General features: G+C 33.9%; 1 protein-coding gene across 3 annotated transcripts in view; it reads right to left on the bottom strand.

Moving 5' to 3' along the window:
* Nucleotides 1-15,244, bottom strand: part of LOC126979362 (5-hydroxytryptamine receptor 1-like) — a 161,966-nt gene extending 146,722 nt beyond the window's left edge. For all 3 annotated transcript variants that reach the window (XM_050828600.1, XM_050828602.1, XM_050828601.1), the window contains exon 1: nt 15,020-15,244. The gene's annotated coding sequence lies outside the window, so the exon portion shown is untranslated. The remainder of the gene's footprint in view (nt 1-15,019) is intronic.
* Nucleotides 15,245-26,938: the final 11,694 nt, after the last annotated feature.

Genomic DNA, 26,938 nt, shown 5'->3' with positions numbered 1-26,938 from the left:
TATATAGATAACATTAAAACTTTAACTCAAATTAACACCTTAATTCGTGGCAGTAATGTTCAAAGTTTGTATACGCTTATTAGAAACAGCCTATAGACGGCAGTGGAGTGGAGTAAGAACATTCTGATTTAGCAAATGAGATGTAATTATTTAGCAAAATGATTAATACGTCAAGTTCAAAGTTAGTTACACAATTTTGTTAATTTAAAGGGGCACTTTTACCTGAAATATGATACTCCATCCTTTTTTAGTTTGGATATGCTGTTATTTGGAAAAGTTTTTACTGAACATTTTGTCATTGCGTGGCGTTGTACTGAAAGCGCGGTTGAAACACAATTAAACGAAAACTCTGCCTAACAGAAGCATAGGCACTGTTTGCCTTGAGACAATTTTTTAGTGTGATTGGTAGTCTAGTTCTTTTTATGTTCGCGAATTTTGTAGAAGAAAATCTTAGATACATTAAATTCAGTTGGATACCATTGGGAGGCTCCATTGCACAGGATGCCGGCTAGATCATGGGTACCACAACGGCGCCTATTTCTGCCGTAAAGCAGTAATGTGTAAACATAACAGTGTTTTGGGTCTGAAGAGCGCCGTAGCTAGTGAAATTACTGGGCAAATGAGTCTTAATATCTTATGTCTCACCGCTCAGAATTTTTGGGTTTTTCAAGAATCCTGAGCCGCAGCGCATTGTAATGGGTAGGGCGTATCAATTACCATCAGCTGAATACCCTTATCGTTTTGTCCCTTATTATTAAGTTATGTTATGGCAATAATCTCAGAGACCCACTTTTCGTATATGTTTCTGTTTTTTAGTAAAACAGCCATGTTACTCACTGATAATGTATTTATAAGATTTCAGTTTAGTAGTATTTCAGAGATGTGAATTTTATTTTATTTAGTATAATCAACCAACAGTAACACATTAATATTTAAAGTAGTTACAAGAAACCTTATAAATTGTGAAACCGACTAGATTAACAACTAGTTGTTATTTTGTGAAGAAATAGACACATTACAATAATTATTTCATTGTTCACTTTTCTTGAAATAAAATAATGTCACAGCAGGACTGCTGAGTATGTGCTGCACACAGTGAGCAAAATTTGATTTTAATCCGTTCAGTAGTTTGGGAGTTCATCGCACACAAACAACAAACAAGAAATTTTTATAGATATAAAAATGAGCAAAGCGCAATAAAAGTTTAAAAAAAAAATAAACTGGTTAACCTACGATACAACAATGAAAATATTGTATTGGTCCTAATAAGTTTGTAAATTTTTGCTATCGGTAATTCATTATATCATTATAATTAAAATCTATTTAAATGACTTGTTTTAATTCGATCATGAATTGTGGAATCCATCCATATCTAACATTAATCGATAAAAATGATTTATTTCAACAAATTTATAATGTGATAATACTTTTTAAAGTATTTATTTAAATAAATGTATTCTTAGAAACATAAGAAAATTTTCAAGACGTGACGTCACCTCTCCCCACCATCTTTCATCTTCATTTTCATTCTCTCTCCTTCCCACAAGCACACAGCCGCGCCGATCCGAGGTTCGAGTCTTCTTAGGAGACGCCCCGCGACTGTTGTTGCGTAGTCTTTGTGGCCTCCACGGCCCACGTCCTACTTCGCTGTAAAAGCCAGGGCTAACGTCGGTATGGGGTGTCCGCTTACGCGGACACTCGAGTCCGTCATATTACGCCCCGTTCCGGGGCGTAAATACGTAACAGTATTTCCTCCTCTCAAAAAAAAAAAACCTGCAACCGTTGATTAGTTAGTACGTTACTCTGCCCGATTTCTATTCGAATATTAGTCTTTGTGTTGTTTGAAATTTATTCTTAGAAGCTTAAAAACCCTTATTGATCTTATTTCCTAATTGTATTATACTTGCGTTAGTCGAAATAGATTGACATGATTTAAATATTGAAGTTTGACTGCACAACATTTTTAGAGCGAGGGTGGCTGATGAGAGGTGAGGTGGTGGCGAGAGGGAAGCAGTAATGTGCAAGCAGGAATTCAGTTTGAAAAACGGCGTAGCTACTGAAATTATTTGGTCAATGAGACCTAACATTACACTAACTTTTCAATCATTGACGTACAATAAACAACTAGACTCACAATCTCGCTCAATAGTTGTCTGAACTCTGCCTGCGCGTCTATAAGGCAAAGTTATGTAGCGACGGCGCTTTGATCACAACGCCACGCAATGACAAAGTGTTCAGTGAAAAACTATCCAAATAACAGCATATCTAAACTCATGAAAGATGGAGAGTTTTAACCATTTTGCTAAATAATTAGTGCTTCGTGTTCGCGTCCGCGACTTCGAACATAAATGCCACGAAATAAGGTGTTAATTAATTGAATGTTTTAATGTTATCTGTATAAGTTTATATACATACATGAAAACAACGCCGCTCGGACATTTTTGACGACTTTTTAACAGGCGATTCGGAGTATATTTGGTTGTAGAACGTCAATTCATTGAAAAATCACATGTATCTATTCAGCAATGTAAATTCATAGATTCACAGATAAAGTGGAAGCTATTATAGAGCGTATAAAAACGTGATAAAAACTATCACGTGCAAATAATGCACGAAACACAAAAGCAATTAAAACTTGTTTCGTCCAATAAGTTGGAACGGGTGAATTTTGACAAAACGCTCGAACGTAGCTTGAACGTCTATGAATAATTTATACTGCGTTTGTCCTTCACATTGTCGATAAATATTTTAATGGAATATTTGAATAATACTTCTATTTACATAAGTGTCTGCTTTGAGTTATAACCCGTCGTAGCACAATGAAAAATTCTGCAAGATTGATGTATATTGTGACGTGCAGAGAATGACAATAGATTTACCATGACTGAAGATCCAGGCACGAAAGTACGTCTACCATCAAATAAATTCAAATAAAAAATATTTTATTTCATATGTAAATCACATTACACTTGAAATATAATTTTTTTATACAGCTCATTCAGATTTACTTAGATGCAAGAAACTCTAAGGTTGATCTTTTCAAAACAATTTCGTATTTTCAATTGAATTTACAAATCTTTTCAATTACAATATATGCAGTGATACAACAAAAATACTCAAACGTCAAATACTAAATGCCTTACACGAGTAAGCCAAAAAATAAATAAGTAAAAAACACAAGAGTTATTGAGTACAATAGAAAGAAAACATGAAGCAGACTACCCGGTAACAGGATCATCCAGCCGCCAAAAGTAGCACCCGTTACGAGCATGACGCATGGAACAACCATCACCTCCCTCGACCATATTTTAGTAAAGGACGGACCCGTTCCACGTCGCCGCCACAATCTATTCCATATTTTCCATTGCATCGGATTCCTTACCATATCATAAAACTTTCGGGAAGGTTCTTCGCCTTTAAACTGGTAATTCCATAGTTCTGAGGATCGGCCACGTGATCTATCAATTTAATTTGTACAGTCAAATTTACTACTAATATAACCATACTGCGGGCCTACCATGAACTCTTATTGCGATTCAATTGACAACCTAAAATGAAATGCTTTGCTATTTCGTACCACGACGTGATTAGAGCTATCTAATTTAGGGTGACGTCAAATAAACTGATTAAATCGCAATGATGTCAATTGAATGTCAAAAATGATATCAACTGAATCGCAAACTTATTTAGTTCGTTCATTCATTCGTACCAAGAGGTGTTATTTCAACCTAAACTGGATAGCTTATTTGTCAAAGTGACCGATTCGAAAAAAGTTGCAACTTCCTTAGAAGAAAGTGAACCGTGTTGTTAATAACTTTTAAAAAATACTGAAAACATAGAAAAGAAAAATATTATTGATTAAAGATGAGATGAGAATACTTTACTAGACTTTTTTGTAAAACAAAATACTGAAAATAAATACCAAAAATGAAAATACTACAGACGAGGCAGTAAGGGCCCGGACTATAGCCTGTTCACAAGAACGAATTAAAAAAAATGTACTCTGTGGTCCTGTCAAATCAAATATCAATGGAGGTGCGTTCATAACTCGTTATTTTTACGAAAACACCTAAGCAAACATTTAATTGGAATTCAAAGAAGTATATTTTTTTATATTACTATTATTTAATAAGTACAAAAAAGGCTTAATGGCTTATAATTTGACGCTATAAAGCGCAATTTTAAAATATTCTTTTAGTATTTTCTACGCAAAAAAACCGCTAAAATCATATCATTTTAAGTTTCGAAACGCAATTTTATTTCGTTCATTCTTCATAAGCGATCCAAACGCCATTCAGTAAAAGGCACTTCATGGTACGAATTTTAATGATTCAGTTTGGGTGCCTAAACTGAACTGCATCGGATTCGCATCGCTTATTAAAAGTTGATGGTAGGCCCTCCGATGTAAGAAATAATTTAAAGGCAGAAACACGTCACCCCGCAACTAAATTTCTTCGATAAATAATAAAATCTGTTAAGTAGGAGTCGGACGCACTTGAAGGGTTCCGTATCATTGTACAAGATTTGACACTATGTATTTTTAAAGACGTTTCTTTTAATTCGTATAGCAGCCATCTTGAAAACCGCCATTTTGGATTTTTATACTGCTATTACCCGCCCAGTTGTTTAGGTTCATGATCATTGATGTGACATCCATATTCATCATATTATATATCTTTGCACCTACCAGGTTTCGAACCCGGGACGTGTAGCACAGGTAGGGTCACTAGCCACTTGACTGATATTATGTGTCGCCGAAAAAAAAGTATCATTTTAGAATTAAAGGGAAATTATGAAATTACCAGCGGAGGCTCCCTTGCCGGCTAGATTACGGGTACCACAACGACGCCTATTTCCGCCGTGAAGCAGTAATGTGTAAGCATTACTGTGTTTCGGTCTGAAGGGCGCTGTAGCTAGTGAAATTACTGGGCAAATGAGACTTAACGTCTTACGTCTCAAGGAGACTAGCGCAACTGTAGTGCCACTCAGAGTTTTTGTTTTTTTTTAAAATCCAGAGCGGCACTGCATTGTAAAGCACAGTGCGTATCAATTAACATCAGTTAAACGTCCTGCTTGTCTCGTTCCGGATTGGTATAAAAAAATATTGTAAATAATAATGCGCATTAAAATACAGGTACGTAGATATCTGAAAGACGAGGAGCGCTCCCTTGTCAATGTGACAAGATTTACGACAAAACATTTCAAGTCTCAAGAAAATATTCAAGCAATTAACCCCATCGACATGAATGCTTAATTTACACTGACGTTAACACGGCAAAAACAATGGCGCAAATGAAATAATATTGTATGATAAACATCTTTTTATTTACATATCGCGGCAATTCTGTCGCGGAAATTTTGTCATTATTATCATACATAGTTATTTGTTATTGCTAACTACTTTGTAAATTGTTTTATTTATAGCATAAATAACACTTATCACATACGATACATTTAATTTAACATAACTATATAAAATACTTTGATAATAAATTAGGCAGTACTTATTAACTACTTTTTTCACGTAGGAAAATTAGTTTAAGCGTTTTTTTTTGCAATAAAATCATGGTTATTCAAAAAAAAAACGCTTCTATATCTTATTATACTCTTACGTTATTTGACTTTTGACCAAGGCTAGGAAACTTAAAACAAATTTCAACTGGTTAACGTTTAAGGCCTCCTTCAAAGATCGCCATGACTTTCGGTCCTGCGCTGCCTTCATCCAACCTATTCCGGCGATCTTGACCAGACCATCGGTCCATCTTATAGGAGGCTTACCAACACTGCGTCTTCCGGTACGTGGTTGCCATTCGAGGACTTTACTGCCCCAACGGCCATCAATTCGTCGAGATATGTGCCCTCCCCACTGCCACTTCAGTATCGCAATCATTCGGGCTATGTGACTTTTGTTCTTTGATGGCTCTCCTAACTTCCGATTCGATCTCGCAGGGAAACTCTAAGTATAGCCCTCTCCATTACCCTCTGAGAAACCATTAGTTTTGTCATTAAAAGGCCCATACTAATCTACCTCGTCTGCGTTCCGTAAGCCATTGCTGGCAATGGAACGCAGCCAGTGGTGGCCTTCGTCTTAAGACACTATGGTATTTGGGACGAGAACATTATACGGAAAATTAGAAAATTGGACCTGACGAACTGGTTTATTTGTCCAAGGTACTGTAACAAGGAGTTCTTATCCGCATATAAGAACTCAATGTTATGCGGTTGACCGTAAACATTAAATATATAATTTAAAAGAGATTCGAGTGACGCGAAGAAGAACAGAATCGACTAATACAGATTAGAGAATGAAGTAAAGTAAGAACGGTCGGCCTTCGGCTCAATATAAAATATAATTTAAGATGTATTCAGTTATAAAATGAATATAATGCATTTGAGAGTATTAGATTGTTTGATTCTACAACGTACCTGCGTGTGAGGGAGGACTCACGCGCTACAGTACGTAGGTCTTAGGACGTAGACGTGGAGCTGATGATAATATTGTGGTTCAATGTAAGTGTATAATGTATAATTAATTTAATAATGATATATAAAATATATATTAGGAATTATTGCGATAGGAACTTCACGCATGAAAGATTCTATAGGATAAACATTTATTTCACAAATTTGTAAGGATTATTGAAAAACAATTATTTCCTGTAAGAAGTTTTTTGAAATCAGCTCAATATCTTTTGTCCATTTTTATCACTCCCTCTTGCTCGTCGTCAACAGGCGGTATGCGTTGGATGAAAGAACATGATTTTCGACTTTGTTTGCGATGACGATTGATAGGAAAGGACCTCCTTAATCGCTCTTACGGTAAAGAAAAATATCGGGAGGGAACATTCCATAACTAAGCGACATGCCATAAACTGTGTTATAAATCAGCCTCACCATCTAGTGAAGTGGCATTTCTCTTCAGATGGAATATCTAGAAACTTTCTACCACGTAAAGCCTGTGGAATGAGCTTCCTTGTACCAAGTTTCGAGGATGATACGACATGACTACTTTCATAAAAGGCTGGCTACAGTCCTGTGATGCCTCTAGTGTTGCAAGAATGTAATTAATAAGGTGATCACTAAACATTAGATGACTCCTCCAAAAATATGTTTTATGCAAACTACTCAATAATTTTTTTTTATGACAGTAAAGGACGAGCAGGACTTTCAGCTGATGATAATTGATACGCCTTACCCATAACAATGCTATGCCACTCAGGATTAGACAGACTACAATTGCGCTCGTCACCTTGAGACATAAGAGGTTAAGTCTCATTTGCTCAGTAATTTCACTAGCTACGGCGCCCTTCAGACCGAAACACAATAATATTTACACATTACTACTTCACGGCAGAAATAGGCGCCGTTGTGGTATCTATAATCTAGCCGGAATAACATTCAAAAATACTTCATGTAACATCTCCGACCGCATTTTCTCGATTTTCGCGCAAACCTATTCAAAATACCTTATTTAACAGGCCCACTTTTAAAATCTAATTTGAGATTCAACTCTCCAATTATCAGATCTGGTCGACAATACAATATGCTCGTAAGCAAATACTTAAATTAAGATATTCAACAATTGTTTTGGCTCACTTAAAAATAAAATACTTACGTAAGTCAAACTACTTACTATCACTGTAACTTTAGTTTGTATTTAATTGTAAATATCTTATTATACAGGTTGTCCCAAAGTTATGAAGGGAAAGTACCTTAAATACCGAAGATAGGCTATTATACTCAAAGAAGACTTTATGTTATTTTTAAAAGTTAGTAATTCTGCATTCAAAGATTTTCTAAAAATTACTTGCCTCGTCTGGGAATCGAACCGAATTAAATAAAATAAACCCTACTTTTATGATGCCAATCGAAAGAATGGCCAAAACTAATAACTCTTCTCAAGTAACATAGTATTGTAACTTTCCCTTCATGTCCCATAACTTTGGGACATGCTGTATACTTGATGTTGGTCAATGCTGTGCATTTCTGTTATATGTGTATAGATTATTTAAACTGCGGATATTTTTAATTTCATTTTTATTAATATATTAAAATGTCCCAAATAAATAAATAAGAAAAAATGCAACACATTATTATACATTATCAATACTGTTAACGTAATGACCTCTTGACCTTTTCCCTTCCTGCCTTACGCGGTGAGAAGACTTGAATGAAACTTGTATGGTTTAAAAAATTGATATATTGATTTATACCAAAATTAACTTAATTGGTATATCAAAGATGCGGCCCACATGCTACGAAAAGATGAAGAAAGAGAACACAGATTAAGTAGACACGTTTTGACATAAAGTATCACTGTCTAAATTGAATAAATATTAAAGGTTATTTTGACTGAACACATAGGATTTACTTTATTATTTAGATTTGATTAGAACATAATCTGCTGTGAATTCTCATTATATTATTATGTTTAACTCGCATTTTGACTGAATACTTACCTAAGTCGATTTATGTATCAAATAAAATCCAATGAAAATCACTTTATACATGTAAATCATTGAAATGACACTTATGAATGTCAAACAAAAATTTTCATATTAAATCTACCGCCACTTCGTCAAATGTTGAGCTAATGTGAAGAAGTAGCAAGAAACTCGTTGCCAGTCTTTTAAATCAAGATTTACATTTTCATCGTTTTACAAATAATTTCAATAACAATACAATGAAGGGGAAATACAGGAGTCTAGGCATCGAATATAATTTTGTCCCATTCGGTGTCGAGACCCTATGTCCGTGGGATCCTAGCGCTATAAGGCATTTTAAGGAAATATCAGATATATACCGAAGAGTTGGCAGCTACTTCGGACAAAGAAGACAGTCTAGCTATTCAAAGGGGTAACGCTTCCAGTATCTTCGGAACCTTGCCAAAAGGGACTCCTTTTAATAATATATTCTAGTTAGTAGATACATTATATTTTTTAAAGTTTTTAGTTTTAGGTTCATTGTTCTATCATAGTATTGTATATATAGTTACTAGCTGACCCAGCAAACGTTGTATTGCCGATATTAAAATCGCGATAAAAAAGTAACTGTTGATCGTAGATGGGTGAAAATTTGAAGTTGTATGTATTTTTTAATGCTGACTCATAATCAAAAAAATTTAAAAAAAATTACAAAAAAATTAAAAAAAAATCGTGTGGACCACCCTTAACATTTAGGGGGATGGAAAATAGATGTTGTCCGATTCTCAGACCTACCCAATATGCACTCAAAATTTCATGAGAATCGGTCAAGCCGTTTCGGAGGAGTTCAATGTTTAACACCATGACACGAGAATTTTATGTATTAGATAAGATTTGATCAATAAATATCTTTTATAACAATATAATATGTAAAGTGATCAACTAGGCAAAACTATATAGGTTAGGTCTAGGTTAGCGTTTTAGAAAAAAACAATAGATTCCCACTCGGGGAGACACCTACCGAGCCGAGGCGGTCCCCTATTCTAATTTCTACGTCATATTCTACGAGTGTTACGTTTGCTTTGTAAGCGAGATACGTTATCATAAAATATCGACTTTTTAATTCATATTGTATTCCGACAAAATAAAAAATTTATGATGAAAAGCGGGGAAGTGCAAGTAGGCCTCCTACATGGAACCCTTTATGTAGCAACAAGTACAATAATATAAGGGCTCTTTAATAATCATAATAATAATATTTCAGTTGTTTAAATGAAAGGTAATTTGCGGTTTACAATTTAAGACGTATTAAAAAAAACTACTTACTAGATCTCGTTCGGTGGAAGTTTGCATGGTAATTAATATCATATATTTTTCTAAGTTTTATCATTATCTTATTTTAGAAGTTACAGGGGGTGACACACATTTTACCAATGGAAGTGTCTCTCGCGTAAACTATTCAGTTTAGAAAAAAATTATATTAGTAACGTCACTATCATTTTTGATGACCTACCTTTAGATATACCATACGTATGAAAAAAAAAATTTTTGAGTTTCAGTTCTAAGTATGGGGAACCCCCAAAATTTATTGTTTTTTTTTTCTATTTTTACTTACTAAGTTTCAACAATATAGTTCTTATAATTTCGGAAAAAAGTGGTTGTGACATACGGACGGGCAGACAGACAGACATGACGAGTCCATCAGGGTTCCGTTTTTTGCCATTTGGCTACGGAACCTTACAAACTAACTTAATCAATCAAATAACAAGAAATTATAAACATTTTAGTATTCCTGATTCGACATAGATAGCCATGCAATAAAATATTACGTAATATCTTATTTTTACCATAGGTAGTAGTTGCTCTACTCAAATTTTTCTTTTGCGAGATATGGACAGACGTCTATTTAAATATTGTCTGTATTTCAGTGGAAGGCTCCTTTGCACAGGATGCCGGCTAGATTATGGGTACCACAACGGCGCTTATTTCTGCCGTGAAGCAGTGATGTGTAAACATTACTGTGTTGCGGTCCGAAGGGCGCCGTAGCTAGTGAAATTATTGGGCAAATGAGACTTAACATCTTTCGTCTCAAGGTGACGAGCGCAATTGTAATTGTCTTGAAAAACCCAAAAATTCTGAGCGGCACTGAATTGTAATGAGCAGGGCGTATCAATTACCATCATCTGAATGTCCTGCTCATCTCGTACCTTATTTTCATACAAAAAATTCATTGTCAAATTTCTTTTCAGTGTACGTCAATATTGTTATCGTTATTTATATAATAAGAAAATAATAGAAATTGAATCACTTAAATGTATTAAATAAAAATATGCTATCAATGTTACAGAGATTATCTATAAAACGATTGTGGCTTGACTTAGCCCGCTGGCCGGTCTTGTAAAAGGAAAAAGAAAGTATTAGGTCTTGAAGAAAGGTTTCAATATGAGTAAATGATTAGTTTTCCACTGGCAGCCACTATATGGAACAAAATTAGAAATCTAGGTCGTTTCAATTTTAAGAACAGTGACATTGTAGTCTTCGATCGAAATAATTAATAATCTACGTATTTCTAGATTAATGCGACATATACAATTTACTTGAATGTTGGCAAACGATCTGCTTTCGTGTTTTGTTTTTTTTTTATGAAAATAAGGGACGAGACGAGCAGGATGTTCAGCTGATGGTAATTGATACGCCCTGCCCATCATCACCTTGAGACATAGATTGTCAAGTCTCATTTACCCAGTAATTTCACTAGCTACGGCGTCCTACAGTCCGAAACACAGTAATGCTTACACATTACTGCTTGACGGCAGAAATAGGCGCCGTTGTGGTACCCATAATCTACCCGGCATCCGGTGCAAAGGAGCCTCCCACTAGTAATGTTTAACCTAATAAACGTATATTTAAAATTATACTTACACCATCATAAAGATTCATTTAGTTTTTAGTCTATATTTATACAGGATGTTATTAATGTTAATCGTTAATATTGACCAGGCGATTACTCCGTAACTATTACAGATATCAAAAAACTGTTATCGAAAGAACCTTACCTTAGTAGTACAATGACACCAATAACTTTTTAAAAATCCAAAGAGATTCCAAATTTTTTTTATTTCTTCCTTACTTCCATGCATTTAGCATGAGATTACACGGACTAGTAATAAATAAGGACTCCGTGTAACCTTAAATAACTAGCACCAAAACAAGCCGATTAACGTGTAAATACATAGCTCCACGCACACACTTATACTACCTACAGGCCGATAGGCGGCCATTATGAGAATTGTCATCGTCTGTGACAGATCAGTTTGCGTCTCAATAAAATTTATTATTTTATTAAATGCCGTCGTGCGTTGTGAAAAAGTGTAAAAAATATACTATATAAGTATTTGTGCTCATATATGAATAATTAAGGGAGAAAAAATTGTGTAACTAGTATCCCACGTAACCGCACACACACTAGCATAACGGTGCTTCACTTGCCAATATCGGGGCGCGGAGTCCTTCTTTTTTTACTCGTCCGTGTGTGATTAGTATAAATGTTTGAGTTTCCTTATTTTAAAAGGTTCTTAATAAAACCACTGTATTGAATCACGATATTTCTGGAACCATAAGGCGAAGTAGAGACTTAAAATTTGGTAAGAATATTCCTTTCGCAGAGTAGAGGTTAGCTTAAAAGGATTCCTCGAAGTCCGACCCGCAAGCTTTTTTTATTAGTGACAGAACAAAATCTGTCGGGTCAGGTATTACACATATCATTGTTACAGGAGAGAAATGGGTTTATGTGATAAAAAATGATACGAAAGCATAAAAATTTGCGATACCAAAGATCAAGAGATGCGTTACCTGCCTTTGAGGAGGGAGTTTACTCTTCTTGAAGGTTCCTGAGCCGTTCTGTTGCGGATTAATGTAGTCGGCAGATTTCACAAACTATCTTGCGAAAAGATTGTCGAATGCCAGACGTCAACGTTATAGGGAACTAAAAAACTTCTTTGACAAACAAGGCTTACTATATTATACTAGATTATATAGAGGATAATGATGCATGGTTATTGTCTGGTTCTGCGCAGGCCACTTAAAATTTTATAATATTATATTAAATAGGATAAGTTGTTAAATGATTTGAAAGATGGGCTGGTAGTTTCCTGTCAGTTCTTTTCCCTATGTAAAATCCCCTTTACGACCTGATCATCATAACGTTTACCAAGTGGTTTTGCAATATGGTATGCTATTGTCACTCCCTATGGTAAATAATTAATATATTTCAATCTTTCTATCTATCGATACAACACTAGTTTTTAGGGTAAAATACACTTTTATAACAAATACCCAGTCACTGCTCAAGCATTATCTATTTATAAATTTAAATGTTTTATTTAAATATAGCTATATGATTAATCCTCTACTCCACAGCTTAATATCTAAGTGATCGGATAGCCTGGGAATAGATTATAGTTATTTTATAGCAATAGTAATGACAGTACAATATATACAATATTGTTCTGTAATTACTATTGTATTTTATTAGAGTTCAAAAAAAGAATACTGGGAGAGTTTCTTGCACCGCTTCTCCACTTTCAGAGCGCCATTTGTTTCCGAAGCGGTAGTAGTATCTAGTATATTCGAATTTTGAAATGACAATCAAAAATAATTCTAAGCGAATAAATTTTCATAATATGCCTTTTATGCCTTTTAGGGGCTATACCTACCTAGAAAAAAGATTGCCAAGTGTTTTTTGGAAGAAGTAGAGTACCTATTTCTAAATGTAGGGAGGATAAATAATAATAATATAATGATCAAAACTAACTTATTCGATCAAATAACAAGTTATAAGTTTTTAATATTTTTGTTTAAGACAGTCATATCTATGTTTTGCCATAGATAGTAGCTCTATTCTTTGTTTTGCGAGATAGGGACAGAAGAGTATATCATTATTGTTATATTTGTTTAAATAATAAAAAAAAAATTGAGTCACTCAAACGCATTAAATAAAAATACGCTATCAATGATAAAGAGATTATCTATGAAACGATTATGGCTTGACTTAGCCCTCAGTGTAAAAGGAAAATGTAGTATTAGGTCTTCAAGACAGCTTACAGTATGAGAAAATGATTAATTTTCCATTGGCGGCCACTGAATGGAACAAAATTAGAATTAAGGTTGCCAAGTGTGTTTTGGAAGAAGAAGAGCACCTATTTCTCAGTGTAGAGAGGGTAAATAATAATAATAATATATTGATCAACATAATTTCACAATTTCACTCTTTTGAAACACAGGTAAGTTCAGATTCACTGATAAATACGAGTAAGTATAAAATACAAAAATGTATTTTCAAAAAATAAAGTGTACCTACAGATTAATAAAAGAGAGTATTATCTAGGTATAGTTGTTATATATGTTCAAATGTTTAAGGACGGTTTGTTCCTACAACAACTTATGACTTTTACGTTACCTATAATATTTTATTTTATACTATTTTGGCTGCGTTCAGAAGCGTCCCGGTTTTGGGTATAGGCTATCAAACAGAATACAGATTACAGATTTTAAGTGGGCGTCAATCGCCAAGTCCGAAAGTATGACGAATAGCGAAAAGTACTTAATTGTTTTAGCGAAAAGTTAGTATTCCTGGCCAGGATTCGAACCCGTTGATTTTAAAAAACATCATGTTTAATTACACTTTTCGGTAGTGTAGCTAATAATGGTCTAATTCTGGATTAGAGTTGTAAAAGTAACGATGGTAAAACAATAAATAGAAAGTTTTTATTTTTATTATGTTATTAATAAGAATGGCTGACATATTATGTAAAAATATAACTCTAGATAAGTGTTATAGATTTTAAAGTACAATCCTCTAGATTAGCGTATGGTTTTTCAAACTCTACCCCTCTAATCCCAGTAATAATTTCCGTGAAACTGAAAATAAAAAACCACCCTTTTATTCGTTCAGTACCTTTCAGTTCGATAACATTCGATTTAGCTGACAAGTGAGTAAAATATCATTTAAAAAAACAACTGCCAACATTCAACAAAAGTAGGTTTTATATTATACGCTTGCCTGCTTCGTGGAAAAAATATGAATATTAAATTGCGGCCAAATAATTGTATGTGAAAATAGCGAACGAATTTTCCATCAAAAAACAAGGGCCGGATTATTCTGCATCAGTGAATTAATTCATAATATTTATTTCCATGTTGATAGACAACGAATACAACAAAAAATCAAATGGCAAAAATATTCTATAGTATGTGCCTTTATGTTACCGGTATATCAGAAGGAAATTAGATTTAAAAAAATAGGCCTAGTGCCTAAATAAGTTTAATGGGTTTTAAAAATATTACCGCTTATTATAATCATTTTGCCATAAATAAAGGACATGCAGTTAATTAATGCCAATACTACAAATATGGATTACCCTCAAGCTCTTTAATTACCATATTTTCGTTCGTTCCACTTCAGACCGTCTGAAGCATGAAGGTGTGATATAAAAACCTATTTGGAATAAAAAAAAATTGAATTAGAATGACGCATACTAATTTTAATTTTTTTAATAAAATGTTACATGAGTAATTAAAACAAATTAGGTACTTACATTACTGAAACAGTTTTGAAAATGTCTCATAACTTTTCAACTGTAACCACACTTAACAGCGATACACAAAAAACTGTTTTATTTATCATTCGATGTACATACGTCACTTTAAACGAAACAAAACACTAACGGGCCCCACTTGAATTAAATATAACACACTACGTTATTTCACGATCGGAAAACTGCGCGCATGATTGCCGCATATTCACGTCCACCTTCGTTGAAATTCACGGCTTCACTGAGCGTCGCTGGTTGGTCGGCGAGTGTTGCCGCCAGACCACTAGGTCAACGCGCACCTGTAGAACACGCGCTATATAATATATTTGAATTTTTGAATATCGAACTAACTGTCTAGACTTTTATTTTTATTTCTATTGTAGTTGTATGTTATCAATGACTGCTTGATATAAATACTCTTTTCTTGCAGTATTGTTTAAACATCCTTTAATATCAAATATTAATGCTAAAAAAATATACTAAAATTCATTAATATAATATTAAATATTAAGAAAAAAACGAACATAATGATAATCCTATTTGGTTCAAGAATATTTAATAAATGTTATATTATATATTATAAATCAAGACTATTTTTACAAAAATATTTTAAAAGTCGTGGAAATCTTTGGGGGATGCCTTTGTCCAGCTGTGGTCTTCTTCCAGCTGATGATGATGACGATGATGATGATATATTTTCTTGTAATAATTTAAAATGTTAATTCCTCTAAGTTTTTTTTACTCTACATGCAGAATCGGCTCACTTAAAAATAAAATTACGCCTAATTCAATTAATTTCCTAGCATTCTGTATAAAAAAATGCGTTTGTGTGAATAATTACTTCGCTTAAATTAGCTGACCCATAGAAATAAATATAATAATACATGTTATAGTTGATTGTATTAACTCGTATCAACACAAATTGCACAGAACGAATGACCGCACATAAAATAAAATGGTCGTTAAATAATAGATTAACTTTATTATTGTATAAGTTGTTAAATAATTTCGTCTACACAATAAAAGCTAAGTGGCCAAAGGAGCATGCGATATCGATATTAAGGCTTAGTCTCCACTTGATTTACATCTATTTTGATTTATATCTATATTTTCATGATTTATATATTACTTATATACAGGGTGAGACACTAAAATACACAAGGACATGCTATTTGCTGTTAATATTATATATGAAGAAGTTTTTATTTTGAAAGAGGAGGACAAACGTGCTTACGTGTCAACTGATGTTAAGTGATCACCGCTACCCACAGTCTCCTGTAACACCTGAAAAACAATAGCCCGCCACAGAATATGACGGTTGGCCCGAGCGAGAATGCTCGGGGAGGGATTTTCCGACTCTGGTTTAGCCTGGCCCCTGGGGTAAAATCTCTTTGAGTACCGCTGACATGTTCTGGTGGTGAGACTGGGGGAATGATCTCGAGTCCTCGGCACTACTTCATGCCGGTATTTTGTGCGAGTGTGGTAATTAGTCTCGATGAGTTTGGCTCGTTCGTGCTGACGTCATATTTTAAGACGGACTCTTCCTCTTCTAAAATCTCCAATTATTAATGTATAATCCCGGTACTCGGTTGATGTCCACTGGTAAGTTCCTAGTACCTAGAATCAATAACTACTACGGTGATAGAACTTTAAAAAAGCTCCTACCATATTAAACAGCTTGCCTGACGACAACTGACTAGAAATTAGTAAGCGAAAATTTAAAACTAAACTTAATAAATATATTTTTTATGCCAATATGGGACGAGTCTTCAACCATTCAACTTCAACTGATGGTAATTGATACACCCTGCCCATTACAATACAGTGCCGCCCAGGGTTCTTGTACAATCCAAAAATTATGAGTGACACTACAATTGCGCTCGTTACCCTGAGACATAAGATGTTAAGTCTCATTTGCCCAGTAATTCCACTAGCTACGGCGCCCTTTGGTCCGAAACACAGTTATTATTACCAATACTGTCTTAAAATTACATTTTAGCAATACAGTAATTGTTATCAATATTTTTTGATTACACTCGTATAAAATCAATGTTCATATAAGTATCAATGTATTAAGAGACTTGATTCTGCAGAAAAAATGTCCGAACAGTTTTGCAGGGCTATGTTAGCTTAAGATTCCTTCTGTTAATGATTAATAGTATAAATAAATAATAATAATAATAAAAAATGTGCTTAGTCGCCTCTTACGACACCCTTGGGACTCCCCTATTCTTTTGACGCCCCGGTGAAGCACAGTGCACGTTGCCAACTTAGTAAAGTAACTTATCCAAGAGTTACGTGTTTTCTATGCGTTTACTGTAAGTAATTAAATACCCAACGCATTGTCACCGTGAGAACTCATGGATTACACGCTGATACCGATCAGATGATGATGATATATACTGTATCAACTCGAAGGTGTGATGAACTATTTTCATTGGATCACTTTTTCTTTATTTGATTATAGTATTCACTTTATAATAGCTATGTTATGGTTATGATTTGTAAAACAGCTTAAGTTCAGTTCAGTGCAGCACTGGATAGAGTAGCTCCCTTGGAATACTTATCACTGAAAAGATCCGGTGACATTCTGTTCCATTTCAACAAATGATAATTTTCGTGTTCCAAAACTAAATACGCTTTTTAAAATGTTATAAATGATGATCCTTGGTTTTTTTTGGAGAGCAGGAAAATATATTTACGTATTGAAAAATGGTGACTAATAAATTAATGAGAGTGGGAGGCAGCATTTTGAGAATCCTGCTATTTATGGTGTCGGGCCCCGTGGCCTTTTTTGGAGTGAAGCTCCTTAATAATAGTTTTCACCTCTATGCTAGAGGTGGGTTGTATTAGGTTGCCTGATCGGCTAAGCGAGATGCGACGTTCAACTTCACAGTTCAGTTCGTTCACATGGGCTGGGTCGGTAGCTGCGTTCGGGGTGCACTGACTCACCAGACTGTCGGCAAGGTACTCCGCCTTATCTTCGTCATCGAGAATCAGCAGCGGTCCCGGTCTGTCTAAAGGAGGCATTATTGTAGGCGGTTCCTGTTTGAACGTGCGAGGCAACTTAATGAACGACTCGTGCGTGGGTTTGAGGTCGCTGAGCAAGCGGTCCCAACGATCGCAACGGAGTTCCGCTATCCATTCCCTCACCACTCACGGTAGATAGCGAAGGTGACGCCTATTCTAGAATGTAGTATGCTCTAGTAGCTCCGCGCTTCTCAGTGAGCGGATCTCTGACCTCTGGTGGTGGGGGTATTAGTCGATGCGGTTGCATCGGAGGCACCTGCCTGGAGCAGGCCTCCATCCTGCTTTGGATGTGGGATGTCACACAGGAAATAGCGCTCTGAGCAACGTCACCCGGGTCAATGACGTCATGTTTTTAGTCCAGGGGCTGGGACGTTGTGGTCTCGAGTTCCTTCTCCAACCGTTGCCAGTCGATCACTGTGCTAGTGAGTGGCTGGTAGTTAGCGGGCGAGCCTAGGTTTACAATGACCGGCTGGTGGTCTGAGTTTAGATCGTGAATTACTTCTATTGAATTTTCATCAACTGTTACATTTTTAAATAAAGCAACATCAAATATGTCGGTTTATATGTCAACATCAAAACCACACAGGTTTTATGAAAAAACGGTAAAAGTGAAACTTTTTTTTAAATTTATTTGTGAAACTTTTCTACATTATAGACATTTAACTAAAACACTCACTAGCTGTGTCATTGTTTACCAAAAGCAAATAAAAGATTTACTTTAATTAATAACAACATTTACATTTAACACTGACAAACAACATTTACATTAAACACTGACAAAAACAAACAAAATACCGTGGAACACTGGCACAAATGAGTAATAGTCTATACATATACACTACACGGTCAGCTGCTGATAACTATAGGCGCCGCCCGACCGTCACGCGACATGCAAGACACAGACGAAAAACTTGGAAACGATGTAATAAAAGTTTCACTTTAAAAATAATTGACTACTTTACCTAAGGTTAAGTTAATTAATTCCCCAACGCATGGTAATCGCGTAGCACAGGAGTAGGAAGGAAACCTATAATAACATAAAATTTACTAAAAATCTGAAAATGTTACCAAGAAAATAATACTACGAAATATTAACGCTTTGTGTAGGTGCTAACCTAATACTAAAATACATTATCACTCCGAAATCAAATTTGATTTATTCTTTCACAAAATAACTCTATTTTAACGATATGAACGCAATAATTTATTTTCCCAATCTACATAATAGCCTCGCATTTAGAAAATATGAATTTGACAAACTTGTTAAATTAATTGAAATGAGTGTTCGTTTATAAATAAAATCAACTTACACAATTTTTTGACAAAGCGCTTTAAACAATTTCTAAATATTAGAAGATGCTTGGGATGTTATTTGCTTGTGGTATTAATCAAATGACATTAAGTTTAATGTTTCCCTTCTTATCTACCATTTTTGACATAATTATTCAAAATATTATAGTGAGAAACCTAAAAAGATTTATTGTAAAATAACAATAACAATCAATTCTAATACCTAATGTAATTTCTTGTTATTTCCATTATTATGTTGCAATCCCTAAAAAAAAATATTAGTAAGATCCTTGGCATATCGTATTTGATTGATCGTCGGATTTGATTCGGCCGGACCATCGTATTGGACAGGACCCCTCGCACGTATGGACGATTATAATAATAATTTTGTGCAACGGACAATGCCAAATGCAAAATTAGCAATCAATATTATCCCTTCCCACAAGCACACAGCCGGTCTGAGGTTCGAGTCTCCTTAGGACACGCCCCGCGACTGTTGTTGCGTAGTCTTTGCGACCTCCACGGGCCACGTCCTACTTCGCTGTGAAAGCCAGGGCTGCTAACAGCACAGAGGAGGTTTTAGTCGGTATGGGGTGTCCGCTTACGCGTAAATACGTAACCGTATTTCCTCCTCTCAAAAAAAAAAAATTAATATTATCATTTAAAAATAAAAAATTAAAATGTATCATATGAAGACATTTAAATAGAAGTGGATTTCAGCGAATTAATGCACGATTTTATTAATTACGCTTTTTTTAGATTTTTAGGTCCCCCAATTACTTATGAACTAAATTATTGAAATTGATTATTAAAGTGGAAACTTTTAGCATCGTTGTGAAATGAAAGTCGAAGAAATGAAAATGCGAAACACAAATTCACATAATGTAACGTGGGATAAAATGCTAAATTAAAGCATTATAAAGTGTTTTAGTACCAGGCGATCATAGTTGATGAAGAGATTGTCTTCTGTACGACGCGAGTATACTTTATTAATATATTCTGACGACATGCGCACGCCATATTACTACATAGACACCAGGAGAGCATAACATATTTATGCTCTCCTGGTAGTGGTGATAGTAATGTCTTTCATAGCGGTTGAAAACATGTGTCATCCTAGCATGTGCCAGGACTTCACATGCAGATAAGGGGTTCATGCACAGTGCAGTTTGCACTTCTGACATGTATATTTTTTTATAATGACACTAAACCACAGCTCTTTCATTCATAAAAAAATATCCAAATCACTCGAAATTATGAATAATCTGAGAAATCCAACAAAAAAGATACATGCAATTCAATAATTGAATTGACTCTTTATTGAAATTCATGACATTTTAACTTGATTGAATTGGTGCGTATTTGCGATAATGAAAACATACTTTTCCTTATATCATGAGTGATAATAACAAGTTGAAAAATGTTTTTTGGCACTTACATTGCCTGTTATTGGGCGATGTTTCGTGGTCTCTACCTCTTTTACCCGGTTTTTTCCATAAACTTATAATTATAATGTTACATTTTGATTGTTTAGTTTACAGTTTCTAGAAAACAACGGATAAACATGAAAGAAGGAACAAATATAAACTTGTTACATAATCTATCGTCCTCAAGAACAAACATTGGGTTTCGCGCGCCATTACACAGTATGTGTAAATCTTATAACAATTGTTTTTTTGACATCGACATATTTTCGTGCTCCCCTGCTGCCTTCAGACACGACTTAAAGTTAAAATTAAAATCGTTGTAATCGTTGCCCCAAGTTTAATTTAGTTTAATTTGTTTGATCTTTTGTATCAATGTGCATAATCAAATTAGTTATTTATGTGAATGTTTGCGTTTGTGACTGTTTAGCTTTTATTTTTGTTTTTGCTATTATTGTATCTGTGAAACACATGTGTTAGGACGCATCTATATTTATATTTTGTATCTCTTCCTATATTGTTCAGTTCTTGTGATGTGTTTGTTATGTTTCCTTGTAATAATAAATAAATATTCCTAGTCGAGTTAGTCCTTTATTGGGCTATGCTATGTATATGCTCAAAGGCATAGTATATTTGCTGGATCATTTTGAATGCTTTGTTTAAGCTTATGCTAATTAACCCCTTCATATCATTCCCCATATAACATGGTAAACTTAATTCAAAATTAAATGACCATGTGTGACGAATTCTCACAATCAAATACTGGTGTATTATAAAACTGCTTGCTTCTTGACAACAATTATATTATTTGTTTCACTCTTGATTATTACTTACTTATACTTCTTACACAATTATTAACAATTACAGAGCTTAATATTCAACGTCTGTATCCGACCAAACGCTCGATCGGAATGTCACCACTTTTTCAAAAGAATCGAATATATACCTTTCGTTTTTATAAAGTACCCTCATAACGGCATTTCAAATCGAACAACTTACTAGAATCGATTAAAACATATGAATCAAATACAATAATTGAATAGAGCATTATAAATTGAATATAGATATTAAAAATAAACTTAATTTAATTGACTAATCAGTAAAAAATAATAAATAATCATAAATTCATTACACATGTATTTTATGTTTTAATTACATATGTAGAGTTTTTAGACTTCACTATTCTTGTATAATAAGACGGCTTTTAATACTTCCTACATTTCGTAATTCTAGGTGAACGGAAAATAACATATAAATTCTGATTCAAAGACAAACGGATGGACGGACAAGACAATGTTGCTATAAAGGTTCTATTTTTTCCTTTTGAGGTTGGGACCCCAAAAACGATGTGTGCGTATGATAAAAGTATAATAAGTAATATTAAATTATTCTAGAAAATTTTCCTCTGACTGATACCGCGTTACACAGTAGAGCGTGAGAGCTCAATCTCATTCAAAACCAACAATTTACTTGCTCAGCACGCGCAAAGAACGTTTGGTTTCAAATATTTCAAATACATACCTCTATATTTATTATTAAGATATAATGTATAATAAATACCCTTTGTTTATTTAAGAATGATAATATCTACCTTTACAAGGAATCCCATTTATCGTGCCCGAACTCAATATTAAAAACAATGCATAATCCAGTGGGTCACAACTTAGAAGAATAAGCTGTATAATATATAATATAGCGGGTACTCGATATTCTAACTTATCTCCTGGAAACTCTTGTATAAGTTCAAAGTATACAATAGTTTATGTTACCTTGCACTAAGTTTAAAGTTTACACATATTCTATATGGGTAAAACGTGTTTGTGAACACGTTTAGTATAAAATATGGGCGTGAAAATTATAAGTAGGTAAGTGCAGTCATAAAATGTATTTCATGACTGTACGTTTTGACATTCAAAGTCAAAGTTCTTTATTCATTAAGGAAGCATTTTATCGCATACAGTGTACTAACATTTCTTAACTATACTAAGTTATATACGCCTTGTCATAGACGTGTTGTAAACATCTAGACTACCAATTGCCTATTAAAAAGTCGCCAAAAAATGTCCGAGCGGCGTTGTATACATATACGTATGATACAACTTATGCAGATATCATTAATACATTCATTTAAATTAACACCTTATTTGGTGGCAGTAATGTTCAACGTATTATACCGGGACGATACGACATCTGTACCTTCAAAAAAAGTGCGTACACCATCCTTAATGGCTGGCAATGCTCCTGTGACTCCTCTGGTGTTGCAAGAGAATGTGGGCTCGTGTGTCCTCCATTTCCATAAAAAAAGTTTACGCCTTTATGAAACTAATTGAATATGGTGCGAAATGTAACGTGCGACACGTCCGTCTCCTTCGCACATTTCAAATAAATGTAACAGCAATTGAAATGTAATTATTTAGCAAAATAATTAAAAACATCAAGTTAGACAATTTTGTTACTTTATAATGGTACTTACCTGAAAAATGACACTCCATCCCTTTGAAGTTTGGATATGCTTTTATTTGGAGAATAAGGGACATTCGCCAGTGGTCCTTCATCACTTGAGCTTGCTATATCATGCTAATACATTACAGTACACTCCTTGCAGTATGGTAGTAAATAAAATTCATTACAAAATACAATAATTGTAAACATCATTATTAAAATTTGCCATATGCTTAGCAATGAGACTTATTAATCGTCAGTTTCGGGAAACTTACTAGTTGTGCATGTCTTAAGGCAAAAGTAATATAGCGGACGTAGTAACTTATTACGCATCAGTAAATTAACTATTATGATTAACATTAAATACAATCACAAAATAGCAACTCTCTGAACATATTAATCCTCATAGGACGTGTTTTGACAAGTAAGTGCTCAACACTCTTACTAAACTTATTATCACATTTATATTCTTTTAAATTCAAACACTTAATTCAATTTGTTACTATTGAGGGTGACAATTTTTTTTTTACTAGACTATATCTTTATAAATTAAAGCCTATGTGTTATTACGATGTGTAAGATATATTATTGTACAGTTTTGTTAAAATACATTCAGTGGTTTTTACGTGAATAAGTAACAAACATTCACACACACGCAGAAACTTTCAGATTTATAATATTAAGTAGGATTATTCATTTTAAAAAACTGGTAGAGTATGATAAAATAAAATAAAATAATGATTTTCCGTCTGCTAATTCCTGTCCTATCCCGTTTTATTGAAAAATAAATAAAGATAAAAAGCACTTTTCAATAATCGTTTAAGCCTTTGGATCGATTATAAGCATAATAGAGTTCCCCCGAAACATATGTACATATATTATAGGGTTATATGAATAAGATTTCCAAGGCCTGCTTAAAAGGCTCATAGTAAATAGCTGTAATTAAGTAGAGTACTTAAAAGGCATCATTGTAAATTGCTGTTATGATTAGCATTTTGTGAATATTTAATAAATAATAAAAAAAAAAACTGAAATTTATTTTGTTTTCGATTATACTTCGTAGCAACAAGAGCGAATGTTGTTGAAACTTTACTTGTTACTTTGCTGTTAAAACAGAAGGTTAGTCAACAACTTCAAAAACGTGTTTATTCTTAGAATCACATCAATGACTTAAAGAAAATTCATGGTTTTATAATTCCCTAATTTTTCCAGTAGATAAGACTAAATGTAGAAGTAATATGGTCCATTTCATTAAAACTTTTATCTGGATGTGTGTCATTTTCAAGGAACTTTCTTCCACGTACAAGCAAGCTGTGGAATGATATTCCATGTGCGGTGTTTCCGAGACGATACAACAAGGGTAACCTTAAAAAAAAGCGCTCTTCTTCTTCCTCTGGTGGTAGAAGAGAATGTGGGCAGTGGTGATCACTTAACATGCGGTGACCCGTACGTTCGTTTGTCCTCCTTTTCCATAAAAATATTCCATATAGTTATAAAATATTCAATGAATTTAAAACAATTTCTATCGCAAGTTATATTAAAAGACTTGTTTAAATTATCAACTAAATAGGAACATTTGCAGACATTCAGTTAATATGTTATGATCCAAATATTTACAGCTACAATTGGACGTAATTCCAGAAAAACGTTCTAAGCTACAATCATGTCTACATTGAGTTAAGAACACAAAACTGGTCACGTGATTCATATTAACGGACTGATAAAATATGGCAGCCCTACTGTCACTCTTTAAATGACATTATGAATTAGTAGCCCAACCCACATGTATGGAATACACTAATATTTATTAATCTTTAAACACGAATTCCTTAAAATGTGATGTTTGTGGTTTGGAACATTTTTCACTAACTACGTCCAATTATCCTAGAATTAAATGAACTTACTATTACGCCCATAATATCACGAACCCAAAGTCTAATATTATCTTTGTAAATACTATTGAAGCCAACATTAAAATATTTTGATTCTCAATATGAAGGCTACACAAATACAGAACACGCTTGCCTTATGAAATATTATTACTATCTCGTTGGAGTACTATTTATTTAAGGGCACTTCATATACATATTTCACTCTTAGCACATATAATAGAGAAGTCAATTTACTTGTAGAAGTTAGATGGAAGGTAATTGAATTGAATTGTAACATTAAATTTCTACGAGCTTAATGTACTTGGACATATTCTTTGACTATTTTTTATGGGATAAACAGAACAAACTATTGTAGAGGATAACAGGTACGATACTATTTTCTTATACCTTGTATATTTTATTAAAAAGAGCGCAAAAAAGAATGCTGGGACAGTTTCTTGCGGCGCTTCTCCTCTCTCAGAGAGCCATTGTTTCCGAAGCGGTAGTAGTATCTAGTATATTAAAAATGACATCAAAAAGAATTCTAATGGAATTGATTTTGAGAAAATAAATGCCTTTAAGCCTTATTAAAATTAAAATGTAATTAATTGAATTTGTGACACTTTCAAACTAACCAATTACACATTTAAATAGTTAATTTTAATCAGTTTTACGTGAGCGCTACTCACCTAAAGCTATCCGACGTCGTACTCGGTACGGTCTGGACCGTAATTATAATAATTTTGTACGGTACACACCGTCGAATATGGTCCGATACCAGACCGCATCCCATGGTCCGGCGCTACCAAATCCGACCAAGTGTAGGCTGTAAGAGTTGACACCTGAATGGCTACGGCATGGTGTGCGACATGACGTAGGTGTCAGTGCCTACGCGATGAGCGGCTACTATATTACTTACAGGTTGTTCCGAAATGATATAAGGTAAAATTTATATCATACTAGCTGACCCGGCAGACTTAGTACTGCCTCAATCGATAAATAAAAGACCTAAACTTGAATTTGATATTGACAGGCACACATAGATTTAGTAGCTCTACGCATTTCATTAATTGTCGCCATTGTAACTCGTTTAGATCGTTTAAAGCAAATCGTTTAAATATTTTCTTATATCATTATATAATTTGAGACTAAGTTATGTCTATGTGTTTTTTGTAGTTTTTCGTTTTTTTTTAAAGTTCTAAATTACATGGCCTCAAATTTTTTCAACACACACAATACCGTAGGGGTACCTAGACAAGTAGAAAAGAGTAGAAGAGGGTAGAGTAGGGCGAAGTTGTATCATTCATTGCTACTACAGCTTTAACTTTTTACCATATTCATGTATATTTTTTTCACACCATCAAAAAGAAGAGATTTCAAGGAACAAAAAGCCTACCGATTTTTTTGAAAAAGCTGATATTTTGATGGCAGAATTTTAGATTGAAAATTAGGGTTCTTTTTCGATATTTGAGTCAAAATAAAGTGAAAACATAAATTATAAGAAATTAAAGTGTATTTGGGATATTAAATGTAAACTTTTCACGAAATTTCGGGGGAAAAACTACTTAGTAAAAGAAAAAAAATAAAATACTAATTGCTCAAGCAATTATTACTAATTATCAATAATTTGAATTTTTCACATAAATTTTGAGGTAATGTGAAAAAAGTGTGAACACTTAAGTTGTAGATCTTTTTATTACCTACAATTTTTGCCATTTAACTGTTTTCTTAAACAGACCCCCCCCCCCTTTTTCATTTGTCTACTGTGCTTAAGCATCGTATACATAAACGTTTTACAAGATGCGGAAAGCGTAACTGACTACATTGTAATAAATCACTATGTCACTTCTGTAATATGTATTTTA

The sequence above is a fragment of the Leptidea sinapis genome, chromosome 3 (genome assembly GCF_905404315.1).
Source record: "Leptidea sinapis chromosome 3, ilLepSina1.1, whole genome shotgun sequence".
Lineage (NCBI taxonomy): Eukaryota > Metazoa > Arthropoda > Insecta > Lepidoptera > Pieridae > Leptidea > Leptidea sinapis.
This window is presented reverse-complemented; position numbering and strand designations above follow the sequence as displayed.